The sequence below is a fragment of the Gymnoscopelus braueri genome (assembly GCF_963280865.1).
Source record: "Gymnoscopelus braueri genome assembly, chromosome: 12".
Classification (NCBI taxonomy): domain Eukaryota; kingdom Metazoa; phylum Chordata; class Actinopteri; order Myctophiformes; family Myctophidae; genus Gymnoscopelus; species Gymnoscopelus braueri.
The window spans coordinates 47,982,398-48,006,237 of NC_137614.1; positions in this window are offsets into that span (position 1 = coordinate 47,982,398).

Consider the following 23,840-nt stretch of genomic DNA (forward strand, 5'->3'; position numbering starts at 1 on the left):
AATCCGTCATGTGTCGGGTTGCGTTTCCTGGCGAAGGGGTTGAGGCGGCGCTGACAGCTGGGACTTTCTCTCCTTCATCCAACCAACCAACCACCACGCTACGCTGCTGCAAATGACATTACGGAGGAAATTGTGTTTGTGCCGTCGCCTGGGCCAGGGGGGCTCCTGGGAAACCTGGGAGGGTGACGGGGGTCAACGCACCGAGAGAGCGAGAGACGGAAAGTGAGACGGGGAGAGAGAGGGGTGCGGGGGGGGGGGGGGGGGGGGGTTAGGAGAGAGTAGGTAAACAGACCCAAGGCCTGAAGCATATCTGTAACTTAAAAACGTTAAAAACGTTGAAGACCTCTGAAGCCCCCTTCAGATATATAAGATTTGCAGGCAATGTCTCGGCATATTAGATTTTTGGTGTCATGAGTGAACGTGCTCTGAATTTTGAGTGCATGGCGCAAATCTTGTTTCGGCATTCATGCCTGCTTGGGACCTACAACATTGAAGGCAAAGTATCTGCGGAATGCAAGTCTAACATCGTGCCGGTATGCGTCATGACGTTGCTTGCGTACGAGACGTTAGTGACGCCGTACATCCCGCGGCACAGAGAACAGTGTTTTCCAAAAGTGCACAGACGCAACCCCTTTGACAGAAGTAAACGAGGAAGAAAGCAGAAAATGGCGGCTGGCGATTGGTCCGACAAATAAATGAGGACACTTCTGGCCGTTATAGTCACGAAGGTGAAATAATGTGAGTGGTAACTGGTACAGTTGAAGACACTGAAGGTTACAGCAAGGCTACACGAAGAAGGTGTAAGGAGAAAGAAAGAACAAATTATAAGAAAAGGCTTGAAGATGATGTTTCGGGTGGTGAGTGACCATAATAAAAAAAGTGGTACTGCACCCGCCATGTACTGGGAATATTTCGACCTCTGCTACATGATTTGGGGGAAAAGTCGCTTGAAAACACCAGCACTCCCCAGCCTACTGTCCTATCAATAAAGGCATAAAAGCCAAAAAATCGAACCTTAAAAAACAAAGTTTGGTTCGCCGTTCTGTAGTAGACGCCTCACAAACAATGGACACTGATGGCGAAGGCTGTGTCGAGGGGAGCTTAACGTCAGATTTTTAGAGAGAGACTTTATTCACAGAACCTTCTTTAAAGCATGATTCCTATAAACTCTTGTAATTCAGGTACACTCAAAATGCTCAATGTTAATTTATACATTTTGAACTCGGAAAGTGTACAAATTGCAACCAAATGGACCAGGACCCGCTCTGAAATGATAATGTTTGTCACCGATCACAATATTATCAGCATTCATTCTGGCCCTAGCTTGCTTCATCAACAGCCAAACGGAGGTAGCTACCAACCGGACTGGGATATGAAGGGATTACTTGTAGGAGCAGAGGGTTATGTCTAAGATTTGCTATCTCCAGTGTCTCTCGGGGCACATGTACTCCAGACTCCTGAATATTTCAGCAGTGGAAATGAACTGCACTCTCATGGGGGCAATCCTAATCCTGATTGCCCCGGTCTGGTGTTTATAGCTCGGGGACGTCTGGGGCGTATAACCGGGGGTCCTGAGCCATGGTCCCTATACCAAGCAGGTCGAGCACACATCCCTTCACTGCCGTATAGGTTCTCAAAGTGGGGTCCCGGGAGGGGGGTTCCAGGGGTTCCCCCCATGCAGATAAATGAGTTAAAATGGCATCAAAATCAGTTCAACCGCTTTAACTCTATATTTTATGCTTATTTTATTTAAAATAAAATAAAAATAGCTGATCTACAAGATCACAACACGTCGCGATGTGACGCAATGTGAGCTTATAGATCGGTTGTTTTATAAATATTTAGAAAAATGGTGAACATTTTTTTAACAATCTTGAAAGAATTTAACACAAATATTCTCTTCTGGGGGTCCCTGACCTGACTCGAAACATTTTCAAACGGCAGTCCATCCACAGCCAAGTACATATCAATTTGGTGGTCCTTAACGCATGAAAAACAATGTTTGATAACCACTGCGTTATATTATGCCGTATACCTTCACTAACTAGGACCAGGGGAGCCGCGGGGGCCAAGAGCTCCACCATAAAGCACAATTACAAGCTAAAGCAAAGGATTTGGTGTCCTCATACTGTATGTGTGTGATTTCCCCCCGTTTTATACAGCTCCCAATCAATCTTTAATGAGCCATTGAATATTAACTGGATTTGTAGGAGGCGTAGTGTCAACTCCCATGAGTGTAAGCCGGGGGGGGGGGTAAAGAGGGGGGGGGGGGTCGAGGGGGCGCGCCGGGGTCTAGCAGACAGTGAAGAAGGAGAGGAGAGCCATGGCACGGGGAGGGAGGGAGGGAGGGAAGGGGCGCAGGGCAAAGTGGGGAGGCTATGGAGTGGCTTTACATGCAAGGGTGTATTATGCAAAAAGTGGTTACAGTCAATTATAATTACAATCATCCACCGTGGGAGGGACATCCAGGGTAATTGTAGTTCCAGCAACAACACACACCCCCCCGCCCCCCTGCGGAGCCACTACAGTAATTGCATTACAATAGAACAAACACGAGACGAGGGAGTCCGAGAAGGAAGAAGAGCGGGAAACGGGAGACGGGATATTTATCATTCCGTTTGACTGTGTGAAGTCGATTATATATCCCCGCCGGCACTTAATGACAAGGCCACGGCACAGACACAACAGAGAGAGAGAGAGAGAGAGCTCGTGTAGATCTTCACTCACTAGGCCTTGTGTCACAGGTGTTGCAACGTCGATTAAGCAGCCAGCCAAACACCATACAAAAAAGAGAGACAGGAGTCAGGAATGAGGTATAGTCTCACTTAGCCAGACAACTATTCCACAATCTCCAAATGCTATATAGCAGTGTTTTTTCATGTCAAGCAGGGGCGTCACGGCCATTCACTGTGCGTACGACGCGACACCCTCACTCTCACTGATCCGTGATTTCATATCCCCCACTTTTAGAAAAAAATTAAAAAAAATAATAATAATAATAATAAATCTTTTTTTTGTGTGATAATAAATCGGTAAAATCAGGCATAAATATCAATTAAATAACCTAACCCTAACCCTAACCCTAAAACCGAAATAAAGTAACCAAAACACCGGGAAAAAACTAACAAAATCTGCCCATAAAACGCAAATTTTTGAAAATTCAAAATTTGTTTACATACAGTTACAAATGTTTGCTTGAAAAAAAATGATCACAAATGTTCACGATTTTTCAAAAATAGCAGATCTACAAGCTCATAGCGCGGCACTCGGTGCCGCGCTATGAGCTTGTAGATCTGCTATTTTTGAATAGCAAAAGTATAAAATAAGGGGTATAGTCCACCGAAAGTCCACCCCCCCACCTTCTGAGAGCCTGTGATGTCCCTGATGTCAAGGACCCCCAAAATGATAGGACCCCTAAAATATCTTTGACATTAACAAAAAATATTTCCATTTCTGCAAAGCAACAAGATATATATGCTTAGATGATTTTGATTTATATTCCGATACATTTGCGTGACTGTAAAGATGAAACGGAAGTGGGGAGGAGGCGTCCAATCCGCTTTATCGCTTGATAATTTTCAGGAAGCCTTTGAAAATTGTGGGAGGCAACAGTCTGGCTCACGAGGCTAGGAATGAGGCGTCTTTTTACAGATTGTTTTTTATCAGGGGTGAAACTGTAACAGCAAAAGTGGCAAAAATGACAACAAACCATCAACAAATACCAAACTGCCACAAAACTACAGCACAACATATTAAAGGCATTAAAAAAAACACTCAAATAATTTGGATTTAAATGATCAAAATATTATCAAAACAACAGCATGTTTGTCTAAATTCAAATATATGTCACTCTTTCTTTACATATGAATGGAATTAAACATAAAAAACTTACATTGCTTCTGCTGTATATTTCCATATGGTTGCTTCACAGGTAGCCTACAGACAGGGGAGCGTATTCAAAGAGGTAGTTTCAAACAGCACAGCAAACATTTGTTCAGCCTTCTCTCCCCCACAGGTGCAGACTGATTACACCTTAATTATAAATTACACAAGTGATGATGCAATCACATGGAGGGTGGGGTCACAACCAGGCACACAAAGAATATTTCTAAATAAAACAGAATAGCCTGGAAGGCAAAACAGGCCTGCAGGGAAGAAGTAGGAAAACATATGTTTGCATCGTCCAAAGAAAGTGTGAAATAAAACATTCAAAATTAAGTAATTTACAAAATTGTACACATTTTTTAACGGCAAAAGTAGCAGATCGACAAGCTTGCAGATCTACAACTTTTGATCCTTTTGTGTAACGCTGTAGTATAACTTTTGAAACAAAAGCAAAGGCAGCAATTATTCAAGATTCTACAGTCACTTTGTATAACATTTTTGAGACAGATAGCAGCAGCTTTTCAAATGTTTTTAACCCATTAAAACCGGGAACGCATCTGCGTAAGCACTTAAACCATTATCTTATACTTTGGCTATTCAAAAACATCAGATATATAAGCTCATAGCGTGGCACCGAGTGTCGCGCTATGAGCTTGTAGGTCTGCTATTTTTGCAAATCTTTGAATATATATATATTTTTAAAGCAAACATTTTTAACTCAAATCTTTGCTTCTGGGGGCGTCCCTGGAACAAAACATTTTCAGATGGGAGGTCGGCGGCCAAATACATAAAGTTTTGGGGGTCCTTGACATGAAAAAGTTTGAGAACCACTGATATATAGGTAGCAACATAGGTTTTTCAGAAAACGGTTAGGATTTAGAAGACTTTTAGTAGAATCGGAACCTCAGGCCTTAATAGGTTGAAGGCAGTTGCTCTGTTGGGATGTACAGTAGTACATGTACCGAGCTCAACTCTCTGGTCAACTCTCTGGACCCCCGAAGCCCCCTGCCACTCCCCAGCCCAAACCAACCCCCCCTGCCAGGCCACCTCTTTGTCACTGTCCTGCCTGCTACTGATTAATGGACGTCAGCCCTGTGATCTGAGGGCCTGGAAACGTTAACGTATAGGCCTTGATCTCTCCCATGTCTCCCAGGGCAATGTTTCCCAACTTGGGGTCCACTCCGGGGCCCCCTTAGGGGGGTGCCGTCAAACATCACAGGGGGGTCCGTGTCTGTTTGGATGTAGTCCAAATTTGTTAAGTAGTCGAAGATTTCCAAACATTTCACAACAAAATCAAACCTTGCTTTCATCCTCTGTCTGCCTGTATGTTCTCATTGTGATATCACTCCAAACTTGTCATAGAGATTTTTTTTTTCAAAAAATGTAGTGAAAATATCTTATCTACAAGCTCATAACAAACATTAGTCTGTTAGATCTGCTATTTTCACAAACGGTCCCCAGCAAAACTTGTCCGCGGCCAAATATATATCAATTTGGGGGTCCTTGACACAAAATAGTTTGAGAACCACTGTGCTATACAACTACAATAAATAATACCGCTGGTTCTCAAACTTTTATTTATTCCATGGACCATCGTAACTCTGAGAGTGTATAAATGTGTACCCTCTCAGAGTTACAGACCCGTAAAGGTCCATTTGGAACCCCTTTACGGGAATCATTAAAGGGAACCGTTAAGAGGAAATCATTAAGGAACCGTAATCGTTAAAAATCCTAAAGGATCCCAACCATAGATGGAACTCACCAGCTACAGTAAGATCACGGCCCTCCTCAGTGACCCCCCCCCCCAACAGAGAGGCCTCTGGGATAGATGGATGGATGGATGGAGGAGGAGGAGGAGGAGGCCCAGGCCAGGGGGGGGCCTGGGGATAATGGGACCCCCGCTCAACACCTTTTAAAAGAGAACATGTTTATGACTACTTAGAGGAAATTGATTTGATTGTGCCAGAAACGTGTGTGTTTTGTGTGTGTGTGTGTGTGTGTGTGTGTGTGTGTGTGTGTGTGTGTGTGTGTGTGTGTGTGTGCGTGTGTGTGAAGTGAACAACCCCTGGCACTTTTATTGGCTATTTGTCTTGGAAGTCACAACTGGAGAAATTTATGCCCACACTGGGGTTTGGGAGAGTGGGTGTTTGGCCGTGTGTGTGTGTGTGTGTGTGTGTGTGTGTGTGTGTGTGTGTGTGTGTGTGTGTGTGTGTGTGTGTGTGTGTGTGTGTGTGTGTGTGTGTGTGTGTGTGTGTGTTTGTGTGTGTGTGTGCATAAGTGAGTAAATATTAATGTGCATGTGTGGATTTTTGTGTGTGCGTGCGTGTGTGTGTGTGTCATACAAGTGTATTACTATACTTGTGAGGTTCAAATGTCCCCACAAGTATATATCATTTGAGAAATCAACACAATTTTCCTGGTCCTCACTCGATAAATAGTTGTTTTATGATTAAAACATTTTTTAGAGTCATGTATAAAATATCCACACAATTTTTTTTAATGTATAGTAAAAAGTATAGTAATACGAACATATGTGTGTGTGTGTGTGTGTGTGTGTGTGTGTGTGTGTGTGTGTGTGTGTGTGTGTGTGTGTGTGTGTGTGTGTGTGTGTGTGTGTGTGTGTGTGTGTGTGTGTGTGTGTGACTGTGTGTGTGTGTGTGTGTGTGCGCGCGTGCATGCGTGCGTGCGTGCGTGCGTGCGTGTTGCACGTACACACCGGTCAATGCAATGAAGGTGCACTTTAACTGGGTGTCAATCACTAACTATCAGACCTATAATGACTGAAGGCAACGTTATGGGGAGCGAGCGACTTTGCCCACGGCGGGGGAATAAAACAACAAGATTTGTTGGGATGCATTAATTCTTCAGAATGGATGTCGACAGGCGAGAATACTTTGCCGCCGCGCGTGTTTTCCTCCTGCTCATGCATCTCCAAGCTCTTAAATGACAAGCATTCGAACATGAATTTCAGCTCATGATTTCATTAGGGCATCTGAGGAAAACAAATCGTTCCCAGTTTCCCCACCTGCAGGAACTTGTATTTAATTACATTTTGTTTTGTTTGTTTATTTATTTAGAGAATTATTAGAGAATTTAGAGAAGCCAATTATTTGTGGTCCCTTTTCTTCAAATGTAGTCATTATGCCAGTTAATTCCTCTGACTGTTTTTGCTACTGGTGTTTATACCCTACTGGCTCACCTGCCTGCCAGTGAGGAGCCCCCACCGAGACAATGTGTAGAGAGCCTCCTCCCGCTCAACGTTCCTCGCTGACAGGCGGCACCCTAGCCCTTCACCCAGTAGTTCACCCTCTCCGCCCGGCTTCCCTCCCATGAACACGGGCCAACTGTGTTCATGGGAGGGAACCCCCATCAAACCCCTTGACATGGTGGTGGACAGGTAGCCTATACTTTCCCCCTGTGTCACCCGTGCGCCCTACTTGCAGGACTTTTACTCAGAAAAAGTTGAAAGGATCTAAGCAGAAGTACAGCAAGTAAAGTACGAACCTAAAAACATTCCTGTCCGAAAAAAGACTTCAGGGAAGTCCAGCCCTGTAGACCCTTTCTGCCGTAGTTTGTCTTCGCCAGGCTTTTTTCCTCTTGAGAAGAGAAAATCTACAAGCTCACAGCGTGTCACTCTGCATATTATTTTATTTAATAAATCTCGATGCATTGTGAGCTTTAAAACTGTCTATTTTTGCTATGAAAGTCGTCTCTGTCGGGTGGAAAACAGAGTCCAAAACTGTTACCTGTCAGGATTCAAATTCAAAAGTAGCAAAAGTAGCAGATCGACAAGCTCAAAACGCGTCGCTTTGCACCACGTTTCGAGCTTGTAGATCTGCTACTTTTGATGCTTTTGTGTGACGCTGTAGTATGATCAAGTAGGGCGTTGATTTACGAAAAAACACAAAAAGTTAGAGCAATTACAACTAAACCAAACCCACCACCGTCGGTTGGAATCCATGCTTTGCAGAGCGTCTATACGAACACTATTCCGTGTATGAGGGAGGGAATCCGGGGCGGGAAGGAGGGTGATATTTGTCACTACACGTTACTCCTACAGGCTGGGGGCGGAGCCTGTCAGCAGGGAGTGTTGGGGCGGGAGGAGTGGGCTCCTCCCGGTAGGGGCTCCTCATGTGGCAGGTGAGCCAGTAGGATACAACAGCAGTGACAACACACAGAAATGTGTGTGGGGAGTAGAAATAAGTAGACTAAATTGGGGAGAAAGATGGGTAAAAAGCTTTAAAAAAAAAAAAGAATACAAATTAATTGAGGCTGTGTTTATCTTTTGAATAATCAAATAAAACTAAACTAAAGTTAAAGGCATACTAGGTAACGTTTTCAACAAAACTAAAGTTAAATTGTATATCTTTTGTGAGTGGCAAAAGTTTCACAACACCCACTCCATGAATTTCACCCCCGGAAGCCTTTTATTTATATATTTTATATTGAACGTGGACTGGGGGGACTTTCCCGGGGAAATGACGTCATCTGGCCGGAAAACGGAGGTGGAAATGCACTGGTTTCCTGTTTGGCCAGGAACTACCGCAACGGTTTCCTGTTTGGCCAGGAACTATCGCGCTAATAACAAAAATGAACCTCACGCTGATTTTAAGAGAATGTAGGATTAGAAGATCGAAAAAGAAAGCACGGCTCATGGTAACTAATGCTCCACTGGCTAAGAGAAACGATCCGTAGATAGTATAAAACAATTAAAAGATCGCTTTTTGAAACGCTTCCGGCTTCCGGTGAAAACGAATGGAATTCTGGGTAATCGAGGACTAAGGAAATTGTATGCAGTGACGGTAGTGACCAGCAGAGGTTGCTAAAAATCGTTAGTTGTGAATTTGCATTGTACAACTTTAACTAAATGTTTTTTAAAAAATCACCAATTCATTTTTAGTTGCCATTCACTTTACACACAATATTGATTTCATTACGTTGCTGGTAAAAAAGGATTCAGAGAGAGGCCTGTGTTCAGCGTGATGAGAAAATGTCTTAACGTCTCATGTCGGGTGGAAACCTCATATGTCCAAAAACTTTTCATGGTTAAATTTAAGAAATTGCATAAGTTGCAGATCTACAAGCTTGAAACGCATTTGGATCTTGCAGATCTGCTACTTTTGTCGTGCTTTTGTGTGACGCTGTAGTATGATCAAGTAGGGCGTTAATTCGAATATGGACATAAGAGGTTTCTGCCCGACAGCAACGCTATGTGCGTGCATGAGCGTTAAGAGAGAGAAAGAGAGAGAAAGAGAGACAGAGTAACTTGGCTGTGCCCCTGGGGGGGATGAGGAGTCCTCACTCTTTAGGTAATGGAAGAAGCAACGTCTCCATAATAATCCCACAGAATGACTAATAAAGAGAAGTAGTTCTCTGGGTGCCTTAGCCTTTCCTCCTCCTCCTCCAGCAGCAGTATTATGGCTGAGGAGGTATTAAACTGAGTGCCTGTGTAATACTGTCAACTCACTCTTTTTCTTAAACACATTCGCTCACACTCATTTATTTATTTCATTTATTCCCCCCCCCCCCCGCCGCCGCCACGAGCATCATCAGCACCACATTCACAAATGAAAATGAAAGCACACCCCCCCCCTTTTTTTTTTTTACGGCCAACGATTGTTTCTCATCGGTTTAAAAGCTGTTTATAAAGTTGTCTGAGGATGTGTGACGGAAAAGCGGGCCCGGTCCCTGTCGATGGCACCTAAGGCGCTCGTGAACAAACGCACAACGCGGAGCCGGAGCCCCTTTAATGGAAACCAAACGCTACTGGAATACTAATACGCCATGACACCATTACCCACAAGCCACTCCAGCACCCGATACCCCAGCAAGCTCCTCTTTAAATGCTCTTTAATGGCCGTGTTAGCGTTATACAAGACGCTCATTAGACTCTTTAATTGGTTGCGGGCCGCCGTTGGCCCGCCGCGTTGATTGGCTGCACCGGGGCGTCAGGGTTGACGTGGTGGTTTTGTGGGGGTCAGTGGGTGAGGGGGGGGTGGGGGACTGGTGATAACTAAATGAGGTCATAGTGGACCCACGGCTGGTCTGAGGAGATGATTAGCCGACCGGTCACAGTCAGGGGTAATCCTTGCGGCTACGGTAACATGACGTCGTCGTGTTGGTTTTGGAAACCTTGTATGTCCCTAAACGCTTACAATACATACAACTTTTAAAACAAATAGCAGATCTTTAAGCTCACAACACAATCACATTGTAGGCTTGTAGCTCGGCTATTTTCGTGACTTGTGCACGATACTCTTGACAAAGTCGTAGGGCATTGATTAATGAAAAACAAAACAAAAAGTTGAAATGGAGATACATGCTTTCTGCTTGACACAGCAAGGATCATTAGGTCATACTGTCCAGTTCCTAACTAGCGGGGGTGTGGGGCGGGGGGGGGGGGGGGATATGAACACTAAGCCAGGACGGGACAGAACTGGTGTGGACTAATTAGAGGTACACAACCCCCCCACCCCCCTCCCCTCCCTATCTGTTATTGATTAGGCCAGTTTTGCGGTGGTGATGTCACCTCTGTGGTGATGATGTCACCCAGTCGTAGGCGATGATGGAGATGAGGTGATTTTCACCCTAAAAAGTTACAGATTCATCTAATTGTATCTGACTGCACAGGACATGCTGAAAGCAGAGGATTTAACCACTCCTACATTTGACTGTGTGTGTGTGTGTGTGTGTGTGTGTGTGTGTGTGTGTGTGTGTGTGTGTGTGTGTGTGTGTGTCTGTCCGTCCGTATGTTTGAGCACGGCCTCAACAGCTGCAGCTGATTGCAACACAAGGATGCAACCAGTTACACTAATTCACTCATCAAAGGCACCACTCTCTTCACACTGGGTGTGATTTTTTATTAGAAAACATCATTGCATAACAGTATGAATTATGATGTTTCTTACAGATTCAAGAGAACTACTGTAAGATAGAGCAAAGGTTTATACAAACCTGGAGCAATGTTTTTGTGTGAATAATTCACCAGATTTTCTTCATTTGTTTCATGAGCACACAGAACAGATATTTATTCTATATATATATATATATATATATATATATATATATATATATATAGGGTTATACTACAGTGCTATATGGATTTCAAATATTGGGCGTTGTTTGCTATACTGTCTTTCTATGTGTCATCTATCTCTATCTATTACATTGTCCAAGATGATCTTTTTATCTGTCTGTTGCTCTGTTTTCCTCTGAGTTGATCTGATATTAGATCTACAAATCCCTGTGGATCACGAAGATGGGTAGAGGTCACATACTCTTATCCCCTTGTGATCCGGTCAAGCATTCACACACACACACACACACACACACACACACACACACACACACACACACACACACACACACACACACACACACACACACACACACACACACACACACACACACACACACACCTTTGTATTACTATACTTAGCGATACTGAGCTTATTTAAGAATGCCATTTTTACAATTTTAGGACATTTTATAAGTAAGCCTAAATCCGGAACATAGCAGATCTACAAGCCCGCTGTGGGCTTGGAGATCTGCTATTTTTCGGTGCAACTATAAGAATAAATCGTGTATAACCTCTAATCCATAAAACTTCTAAATGTCTAATCCTAAACTGAATCTTTTTCTAATAGGACATTTTTCTTAAAAAAAAAAATTCAACCATAAAACTACGATTTCTCTGGTGAGGAGTGAGGACAACAGCAAAACAGTCCTCACAACGTCCATTTCACAAACAAACACACGCACACGCACACGCACACGCACGCACACACACACACACACACACACACACACACACACACACACACACACACACACACACACACACACACACACACACACACACACACACACACACACACACACACACACACACACATTGTTGACAGCGGTGATGTGATGAGGCTGATGGATGGGTAGTAAAGGGTAAAAAGATGGACAGATGAATTGAATTTGTCTGGGCTGTGTGGGTGAACGTGGAGGAGCTACATCAGTGCATTATACCTCCTCCACCCCCCCCCCCCCCCCACCCCCCCACAAAGCATGGATCACACTAAATCAATTACTGATCGATAAACCCTCTTCAATTTGCATAAATCAAACAGCTCAGAGCAGTGCGTTTGTCTCATTTTTAGATGTTCTCTCTCTCTCCGTCTGTGTCTCTTTCTCTCTCACACGCACACGCACACACACACACACACACACACACACACACACACACACACACACACACACACACACACACACACACACACAGTGTGTGTTCAAGTGTGCTCTTAACCTTTCTCTTCCACATTCCACCCTGTCATCCTCTTGTCTGTCGCCCATACCAGACTGATCTGATGTGAATCAAATGTAATGTATTACTGGGGACACAAGGACCGCATGTTGTCCAGGTTTAGCATGTTATATTTTAAACATTACACGCAAGTTCACATGTATCTAATAATGTACTCCGTGCCGTTGACCTTCCGGCGTACAGCGTGTCTGTCGGGTGGAAAGCTCATATGTCCTCATGTGTTACTTGTCAGGATTCAAATTCAAAAGTAGCAAAAGTAGCAGATCCACAAGCTCGAAACTCGTCGTCAGTGGTGGAAAGTAACTAAGTACATTTACTTAAGTACTGTACTTAATTACAATTTTGAGGTATTTGTACTTTACTTGAGTATTTCCAATTTCCAATATTTTTACTTCTACTCCATTACATCTCAGAGGCAAATATTGTACTGTTACTCCACTACAATTATTTGAAAACTTTAGTTACTAGTTACTTTTCAGATATAAATTATGATATTACAAAACATACATTAACCACTTTAGCCCTATTTTATACCTAGGCTATTTGAAAATAGCCGATCTACAAGCTCACAACGCGTAGAATATGGAGATTCGAGGTTTCTGCCCGACAACAGCGATATAGGAGCCTTCATCCGGTTCTGTGTGACTGACGTGGCCTTTGGCCACAGTGGGTTTACTTTTGATGCTTTTTGCGAACGCAGCGGAACTCAGCGCAAACTGGAGTTACTATGAAACCGTGCTCGGCTTGTGTGTGTGTGTCTCTGTCTGTTCCGTGTCTCTGTGTGCAGTATTGTGTGCGTGCACTGCCTGTGTGCAGCCGCCAGAGTGCGCCAGAGTGCACTACAGTGTAGCAGCTACAGTCAAAAATAACAAGGGCCATGAAGAACGCAGGAATGTAGACAATGCTCTGATTAAAATGCACAACAGCCTGCAACATGCCTAAACCAAACACATTTCAAAAACTACAAGACAAAAAACTTTAAAAAAAAACAAAAAAAACACAACAAACAAACATAACAATTTAAAAAAGACAAAAACTGTACCACCCACTTCTCTACAATTGCTCATTCCTTTTGATTCTTCTTATTGTTATTTTCGAGCTGCGTTCGCTTCCCGCGTTCGCGCGTCTTACTTGTGTGTGATGCTGTAGTATGTATCAAGTAAGGGCTTTCATTTATGACAAAACACAAAAAGTTTAAATATGGAGCTAAGAGGTTTCTGCAACGATATCCACGTAAAGTTCCTTATTGATAAGACACCATCATACTCCTTTGATGTCGGGTTAGGGTTGACCCCCATCCTCCCTCTGGTTCCAAACACACCATTGGAGGGGTGGGTGGGCATTGGGATGAGTGGAGCAGCCTGATCTCCAGCCTTTTTAGTACACATTGCACGGACCTAGTGCACGTCATTCCGTGCATAGTTGCCTAGAAAACCCGAAATTCCGTGCATATGTACGGCGAGTCCCACGGTGGGCGTAACTAGTTGCAACCCGGAAAAACCCGGAAGCAGAGCAGTCCCCACAACAAAATGTACGATTCTGTGCCTATCGGTACGTAACTCAAACGGCGCTGAGTAGGCTCAAGGGAACGTCGCAACGTTCGGGACGGCAACTCGTTTGCTTTAGCTCACTCGGTGGTCCCTTACGTGGCGACAGTTCCCTTGAGACTGCGCGCCTCCGAAATGGTTTAGTCACAATGGGGGAGATGGGAGGCGGCTATGCACGGATTTTCGGGTTTTCCAGTTGTCTATGCACGGAATTTGAAAAACGTTCAATGACAACGTTTCCTCTGGTGATCGGGTTGAGTGGAGAGTAAAAACAGTTAGGTGTGCTGAGGTTATAGCCTGGCATTGGCCAGACTGATAACGTGGATTCACTCTCACGTTCCTCCCCCGGTATCAGTCTGGACTTCGACCCATATAGGGAGCGAGTATGAGAAATCAGAAAATGATCGGGCCAATAAGTGACTGCGTTTCAACTGCTGTCCGTACCCCGTACAACAGTGAAAGGCATCAAAATCATTTTATGATTTCTCATACTCGCTCCCTACGGGCCGAAGTCCAGACTGATACCGCGGGGAGGAACGTGAGAGTGAATCTACGTTATCAGTCTGGCCAAAGCCAGGCTATATGCTGAGGTGACCACCTTACCGCTTAGCAACTGCTGCTCAGTGACGTCATTTTGGAGTAATTAATTTGGAACATGTAAGCTGCCTTTTCCGTACTTCCGTGCCGTTTACATTTTCGTCTAATATAGCATTCAATCAATTAAAAAGAAACCTGCGTGAATACTACTCAGCAATAAAGTGACGTAATGTTTTTTTTTTTTCGAAACAAGGTCGATTCGTCATGCACCGCGAATAAAAGCAAAAGCAACTACATGAACAGTTGACGAAAAAATAATTAGCAGACACATTTTTGGATGTTGTATTTATCACAGTCTCTGGTTTGTAAAGACCTTGTTGACAATACTGAGCAGGACTAGAGGAAAAGTAGCCTAAACACACGGACAATAATGGTCTTCTCAGTGTTCGACTGCATGGCTTTCTCATTTCTAATGTTCTTTTCAATTGACACCGATGATTTACTGTGAGTTTCTAAGGTCTACACTTTCATTTTTGATCAAACTATATTTAAAAAAAAAGATAATGGAACGCAGAAAATTACGGAGAGTGTCAAACATGTACAGTATACCCACGAGTTAAATTAACACCCCATTTTTTTTTTACAGTGAAGTATGAGGTCCAGCCATCTCAGCCCCCCCCCCCCCGCCCCCCCTCCCACCTAATTATGATTGATACGGTCATGGGACATGCTATATTGCTGGGCAGGCCTATTCGGACTCTACTTCATTACTAGGCATGGCTAAATGCTTTAAAAGCATTGATTTGCCTGAATTACAACGTGACACTGGACCCCTGGACTGTCTGAGGCTGCATGCAAGAGAGAGGGGGGGGGGGGGATAGAGAAAAGAGAGAGGGAGAAAAAGAGAGGGAGAGACGAGAGAGATGGATAAAAAGAGGGGGAGAGAGAGATGAGAGGGAGGGAGAAAAAGGGGGAGAGGGGGAGAGACGAGATCGAAACAGGGAGAGGGGGAGGGCGAGGGAGACGAAGAGAGAGAAGAAGAGATGGAGAGAGGGGGAAGGGGAGAGAGAGAGGGAGAGATGAGAGAGGGAGCTAGACGAGAGAGATGGAGAGAAACAGAGAGACAGAGAGAGAGAGGGGGGGAGAGAGAGAGAAAAAGGGAGAGAAAGACAGAGACAGAGAGAGAGAGTGAGAAAGAGAAAGAGAGAGTCAGAGTGAGAGAAAGACAGACAGACAGAGAGAGAGAGAGAGACAGAGAGAGAGAAAAACAGGGGGGAGAGAGACACCTCCTCCACATATCATAAGGCTCTCCTCTCCCTCTCCTCTCCCTCCATCCATCCATCTGGCTATCATCTCCATCGCATCGATTCAGTCCCATAAAAGGTGTTTAATTCAATCAGGGGGAAAGTGAGTGCCCTGTCTTTCTGGGGGCCTGTCCATGGTCCTATAATCAATTAGAGTGGGACCTAGCTATAGGCCTTCTCTCTCTCTCTCTCTCTCTCTCTCTCTCTCTCTCTCCTCTCTCTCTCTCTCTCTCTCTCTCTCTCTCTCTCTCTCTCTCTCTCTCTCTCTCTCTCTCTCTCTCTCTCTCTCTCTCTCTCTCTCTAGTCCAGTTAGTTTTAACATGCCAGACACTCTCCCTTTCCTGTACACGCGCGCAGCGCGCGCGCACACACACACACACACACACACACACACACACACACACACACACACACACACACACACACACACACACACACACACACACACACACACACACACACACACACACACACACACACACACACACACACACACACACACACACACACACACACACACACACACACACACACACGCGCGTGCGTACGATAGATGACAGATAAGATGGGAGGTTTGGATCGTGGGCCAACGCGTCATTAGGCCAACTATACACATTCACAAAAACAACAAAGAGACACTCCAGTGCCTCACTATGTCCATAGAGAAAGCCACTCTTGAACAGCAATATCCATTCTTTGTTCTACTTATTTTCCTGAGTCATGTCTAACCGGCCAACTATACTTTTGCTAAAATAAATAAGAGACAGTCCAGTTCCTTACAATATCCCTACAGAAGGCACTCCTGGACAGTTTTTTTTTGTTCCTTATTTCCCTGAGTCACGTCTATTTCTGTAAATATAACCATGTAACCCTTACGGGTCCATTTGGTCCATATGTTTGTCCACTCTCTGATGATTTTACTGTGTGACTTCCTGACATTTTTCATGCACAGTAAAAATCCATTTGTTCCTTATTTCCCTGATTCATGAACTCCGTCTCTGCGAGTGTATACAATTGTAACGGGTCCATTTGATTACACTCTCCGAGTTAAATTAACATTGATGATTCTACTGTGAGTTCCTAAGGGCCGTGTACTACCACACATTCTTCATTCCACGTCCATGATCCGCCACACACACTGCATGCGTTTCTCTATGTATCTGTGTGTGGCTTTTGTAATATGTTGTAGGTGTGTGTTCATATCGGTGCCAACAGAGCACCGCTCCGCTCGACACACTCGAACGCCCGCACAGCGCCGGACGCCCCAGCCACTAGACAATAAAGGCGAGAATGAAGAAATAAAAGCCCCGATTCATCAAAATCACAGAGGGCTCTACCAGCCAGTAAATTAAACAATATTTCATAATCACTCTGACAATGAGACAAGAGACAGCAATTTGGAGAGCCGAGAGCTCCTCCGCATAGTGGAAGGAAGCGTGCACGCGCACACGCGCACACACACACACACACACACACACACACACACACACACACACACACACACACACACACACACACACACACACACACACACACACACACACACACACACACACACACACACACACACACACACACACACACACACACACACACACACACACACACACACACACGTTTGTATTACTATACTTGTGAGGACATCAACATTTTTTCCATTTGTTTTTTTATTTTATTTTATTTGTAGATAAGCTTAGAGACAAAAACAGCCAATCTACAAGCTCACAATGAGTGGTAATGCGACGTGTTGTGAGTTTGTATAAATCAGGCGTATAACTCCATATCTAACCCCTTAACCTATAACCTCTAAATGTCTAATCCTAAAAACCCAACCTGAATCTTTTCCTAATTGTAAAGTCGAATCATTTCTCTTGTGAAGAGCAGCCTGAATTATCCTGACAATAGTCTATTTCTCAAATCCTCTCTGTCGGGTGGAAACGTCATATGTCCAAAACTGTTACATTTCAGGATTCAAATTCAAAAATCTACAAGCTCGAAACGCGGCTCGAAACGCGGCACGAAACGACACGTTTTGAGCTTGTCGATCTGCTACTTTTGATATTTCTTAAAATAAAAATATGGAGATAAGAGGTTTCTGCCCGACAGCAACGAAATTCTACTATACTTGTGGGGACATCTGGCCCCTCACAAGTATAGTAATACAAGTAGGCCCACACACACACACACACACACACACACACACACAGTCACACACACACGCCCGGGCGCGCAGCAGCAGACACTTTCATAATTATCAGAGCGGACATGCTCTGGAGACCTCAGACACTCCCTTAGTACCTGCCCAATCAAGTGTCCAACAACAGACACCCACCCAAGCCCATCATTTATCTTGTCTGTGCGTGTGTGTGTGTGTGTGTGTGTGTGTGTGTGTGTGTGTGTGTGTGTGTGTGTGCAGTGTGTGTGTACGAGGCTAATTACCGCCGCGGAGCCATCCCACACACAGCCCTGACCCAGACGCTGTGGCGCTGCCCAGGGACAAGGGAGGTGGGTAATTAGCCTTAGATTATTACAATGCTCGCGCGCGCCGCAACACACACTCGCCAACACACACACGCTAACACACACAGGAATACGCGCGCGTGCTAGCATGCTAGCACACGTGCGCACGTTAACAACATACGGCGGTGGGAGAATTAGGAGGTTGTTCTAGAAAGGCCCTCGTCTTGGGGTCAAGGGTTGACCCAGGAGTTCAAGAGTCTGTTGTTGAGCATTAGCTGCCATTTTTACAAGGCGCCGTTCGGGTCCGTGTTTCTTTTCCCACACTGTACTAATCGTGAAGTGTTGACTTCCTTATTTCTCGGAGTCGCGACGACTAAATCTGAGAGTGTATACAAATGTAACCAATATGGTTACAAATGTAACCAAATGGATACATGAAAACGGAAGATTTGACCGTGCAAATGGACCCTTGTGGAAATGGACTCGTAACATCTTCAGTTGTTGTTCCTTATCCCATTTAGACCTGAGGCCCATTTTAAAAACGCCTTCTAAATCCTGACATAAGTTTTCTGAAAAAAATGTAATATGTATTCAAAAATTACAAAAAAGTTTTTTTTGCTATGTACTCTACAGGATTTTATAGTGCATGTTCTAAAAGTAGGAACCGTTTTCCTTTGTGGTACAAACAAACAGCTCTCAAACAATGGGTGCGGAAATGCGCACCGGGAGCGAACTCAAGTAATAGTTTATATTGGCCAGTGCGCTCAGTGCCTTATTTCCGAACGTGCCCTAAGTCTAATCTAAGAGAGATATAGATTGTCATCTCTTAATAAGAGAGACACCATCATTCATAGTATAATTATCGACTTGTTTTGAACATGCATCACTTGAATGAGCTTGAAGTACGGCTGCTGATTAAAAACATCCTTTACATAGGAGATGACTCATTAAATTAATTAATTGCTGATGGAAATTAACAATACACATATTTAATAGCGTTCTGCTTGTCACATGGCGTCGACGCCGGCTTTGTCGCGCCCGTAATCTTGTTTGTAATTGTCTTAATTGTGTTCAATTACATGGTTATTGTTCATTTGTCTAAACGGAAGGAAGACAGAAGAGGGGTGGAGGAGATTGCCGCATTAGTCATCGCTATATGAACACGAACACGACTCATCATCCGCTCGCCAACAAATTGACATATTCGCCAAAAACCATTTCCATCTTTATTCATCGTTTGGGGGGCCGTAATATACAGAGACATCATCTCGCCAACAAATTGACATATTGCCATATCCAGAGTGCGTGAAAGCGTGCAGGTGGGTTGCAAGTACATAAAAAAAAAGAAATCTCATAATTCCAACTTGGCCCAAAATGTACAGCATCCCACCCCTGTCCCACAGCTGTTGGCTGGGGGTGTGTAATTGTGTCAAAACCCTCCATTCCCCTCCAAGAGTGCCCCCCTAAAGCAGTTAGACCCCCCCCCCACACGGTCCTGGGGCGTCATCATTTTCCAGCAACCATCCATCTTCGGCCCGCGATTAATTCTCTTCATTTCCGAGTACAGGCCATAAATCCTGGCACACTTAATTAATTTCACGGCCAACGCGGGGCTCCCGTAAAGCGGGGATTGTTCTCGCAAAAGCCCATATTAATTATGCTATTTTACAGCCATCTCATTGAAGGCTGTGTTTCATCTTTCATAATTACATTTTCAACAACAACGGGGGCAACAAAAGGAGTCTAATTATGGATTTGGCGGCACGCTCCGTCGTAATAAGTCAAACGTTTCGCGGCGCTCGCCGGCCTTGTGTTGCGGTGGTTAAGGGCGTTATGGCGTACGGGGCGTGTGGAACTAGAGCCCCGGCAGGATCGATGGTTTATTATTGTTATTGTAGTTATTGTTTGAGATGAGTGCAAAAGAGGAGACTGTCTGGAACATATTGAAAACATTTGGTGGCTGGCTGGCATAAATTGTGTTGATGATATTAGAGTAGATTATTGCCACATTGAGGCTCTGGTGATCATTACTCTTGTGATGGAGTTTATTGGGTCTCTAGGAGCTTGATTGGGTCTCTCTAGCATCTCAGCTGCTGCTGTGTCTGGTTCCAGCCAGTCTCTCATAAGCCCATTGTCCCACACACAGTAAAATACCCAGTGTTCATTTAACACTGTGAGAGTGTAGAAATGGAACCAAATGGACCTGTAAGGGTACTAGTACAATGTGTATTCTCTAAACATCCCCTTAAACAGACCAATACTCCACTAAACCAGTTTTCAAACATTCTTGTGCCAGGGACCCCCAAATTGATATATATTTGAAAATGTTTTGTGCCAGGGACCTCCAGAAGCAAAGATTTGAGTTAAAAAGTTGAGTTTTTTTTAAAGTTTTTAACCCATTTAGACATGGAAAGCCTATACATTCTTATACCCTTCAATCCGGGAAAGCATCTGTGTCATTTTAGATGTTGCTATGTAGCCTATATTTTGAATAAAAACAAAATCTGGGTTAGGATTTAGAAGGAGTTTTTAAAATCGGCCTCAAGTCTAACATAAACTAAAAATAAAAATATATATATTCAAAGATTTGCACACATTTTCAAGCTTTTTTGTGTTTGTTTACACATGATATTTTCTATTAATATGTTGAATTCATGAATTTTCAGACATTTAACCACTTAAACACTCAACACTTTGTAAACTTGACCTTTAGCTCTGTACTTGGTCTGCTCTTTTTTCCCCTCAACAACAAACATCTTTGCCGAAAATACCCCATCTACAAGCTTACAGTGCGGTGGCTAAAAAAACCTGTCAGTCTGTGTGCTGGAGAACCCAGCACCCCACCTGTCTGTCTGTCTGTCTGTCTGTCTGTCTGTCTGTCTGTCTGTTTGTCTGTGAGAACCTCTACTGCAACAGCTTTGGAAGCAGCTATAGGTCCTGAAGCACACTATCCAAAACACCACAACACTATTAAACGTCCTATCCTTTAACTATAAATGTCCATGTTCAGTACAAACAGTTCTGAGATATAGCCTCCATACTCACTCAGAAACGTGTTGAATTGTCTCACACACTCTCTTCTCCTCCAGGCTAGCGTGTTAGTTGACCTGCCCACAGCCCCACCTTGTAGCTATTCATGTCAGCTGGTTATGGTAGAAATACTGAGTGAAATCCCAGCTCCTAAACACACAAATGTTCCTGTTTTTAACAGGGTTACACAAGCTGATAAATCCTCACCCTACAGCTCTTAATGTGGTGACATTTAGCATATTATTAATCCACCAACAGTTGAACATCACTGTTTTCACCTATTTCTCTCACTCTCAAACTGTCTCCCTTCCTCCTTTTTTTTTTTAGTCCCACCCACTCTCAGAACCTGATAGGTTGACTACAGTTGATGGACATCTGATTCCCCAATGACATCATGTCCACGAGCTTGGCATAAGTGTAACATATTGTCTCTGGCAAAACTGGTACTTTTCAGGATTCAAATTCAAAAGTAGCAGATCTACAAGCTCAAAACGCGTCGCTTCAAGTATGGCGTTAATTTGCATAAAAACACAAAAAGTTTGAAACTTGTCTTTGATGTTTGGTGCTCTCAAGGTTAAAGGTATAGTGTAAGTGATATTTTTTTCTTTCATGTAAAAAAAAAGAGAGAAAAAAGAATCCTATCACACAAAGACCCTGTGGGTCTCTGAGGACACACCCCCTATGGGTCCCGGACCCCCTGTTGAAGACCAGAATATGGACACATGGGGTTCACGTGGTTAAAAGGAATACGCCCCACTGTCAATGTTGTGGATATGTTTTGAAATTGTGACATTAACTATGTTGATTGACACAACAATCTTTTTTGATCGTGTGCCATAATGGCCGATAAAACGCAGATTTTCCAAACATGCCGCTTTGCTATCCGATCCTCCAATACCCGAAATTAACTGCGAAGGCTGGGTTCTCGAGCAATTCGGTTGTTAAGTCTGACGTCATTTTGTAGTCCGACGTCACGTCCCGGTCCAAGAGGCACCAAGCGCCGTCCACTCTTCATTGTGAACAAACAGGTCGGAACCCGTAAATCTTTTTACAATAACCTGATTTTTCAGAAATGAAACAGGGTTAAAAAGCATCTTAATGCTAATATCATAGACAGTAAAAAGTAGGCTAATATATATATATATATTTATACACTTTATTATGTATATATTTGTTTATATTTATATATATATATATATATATACATATATATATATATATATATATATATATATATATATATATATATATACTTGGACCCGGAAGTTGTTCTGACGGGCACATACGTCACGGCTTAACAACAGAATAGGCTACTCGAGGTCATTGCCCCTAGTGGCCGAGGTGAGAATAAACACGGCGCCAGGCTGACCTTAGTAAACTGTGATGTAAGCAGAGCATCTGCAGCTCATAAAATGTCATTTAAGTTAATATTTAGGTTGTGCCAGTGTGCAAGAAGTTGACAGCAGTCAACAGCATTGTCAATGCTTGCAAATTGCACACCTAAATCTTAACACAGCTACAGTAGCTGTGTGTTGCTTATACATCACAGGTCAAGCCTGCCATGTTTTTCTTTTTTTACAATTTTTTACATTTACGCGAAAACTAACTACAAAATAGGCTGTAACCAGTGGTGGAAAAAGTACTCGCATATTTTACCGAAGTAAAAGTATCAATACTGTAGAAATACTCTGTTAGTCTGTGTAACATAGTCTGTGTAACATAATCCGACAGTATCGTTTCACACCTCTTTTTCCGGAAGCAGACAAAGAACACAACGTCCTGACCGCTTGCCCCTCTCCTGTCATCGGCCTATACCTCACAGGTAACATTCTAGTTAGCTGACAAGCTATAAGGCGAATGAATATCACGCACTTATGAAGTCATTTATTCAAAATCTAGGTCACAACCTTTGTGGCTTGTTATCCAGTCCTGCTTCTCTTGATTTGATTTAACCAACGCGTTGTGAGCTTGTCGATGGGATATATTGTCTGCGAATGTTCACCCCAGAATCGGGACACACTAGTGGGTTCATGTGGTTAGAAATGAGATAAGGTAATGAAATCATGCCGTTTCAGAGTTTTTTTGAAGTTCATTCCAGAGCAGAGGGAGCAGATAACATGAAGGCCGTTTCCCCCCCCCAAAAAAAACTCAGTGTGGGGTCTGGGTACTTAGTGAGTCATACACGTAAATATTCCTGCGCTCGTATAAGCCGGGAAGATGGGTTTGTTTGATGCTGATCTCTATCGGCCTCCGCAGCTCGATAAAGAGAAGATGATGACAATAGATGCCTATTAACCCATTAAGACCGGGGACGCATCTGCGTCTCATTTTAACATTTCTTTGGGCTATTCAAAAATAGCAGATCTGCAAGCTCATAGCGCGGCACCGAGTGCCGCGCTACGAGCTTGCAGATCTGCTATTTTAGAAAAATCTTGAAAAAATATTTTCCAGATTTTTTTCAAAAAACTGTTGAGATTTAGATTTTTTTAAAGAATCGCCTCAGGTCTTAAAGGGTTAAACTTGACACACATTCTCAAAGAGATTTCCGAAAGGACCACTCCGTCCGTCCACCGCCCCGAGTAGACCGCCCACCCACGAGGCGGGCCACCGCAGCCCATGTATCACTCACAGCACACTTACGACAGGCCTGTGTGTCCGCGGGCGCGCGCGCATGTGTGTGTGTGTGTGTGTGTGTGGTTTATGACAGCTCAGTTCTTGGCAGTGTGTGTGTGTGGGTGGACGGCTGAATGTGATTTGAAGTGC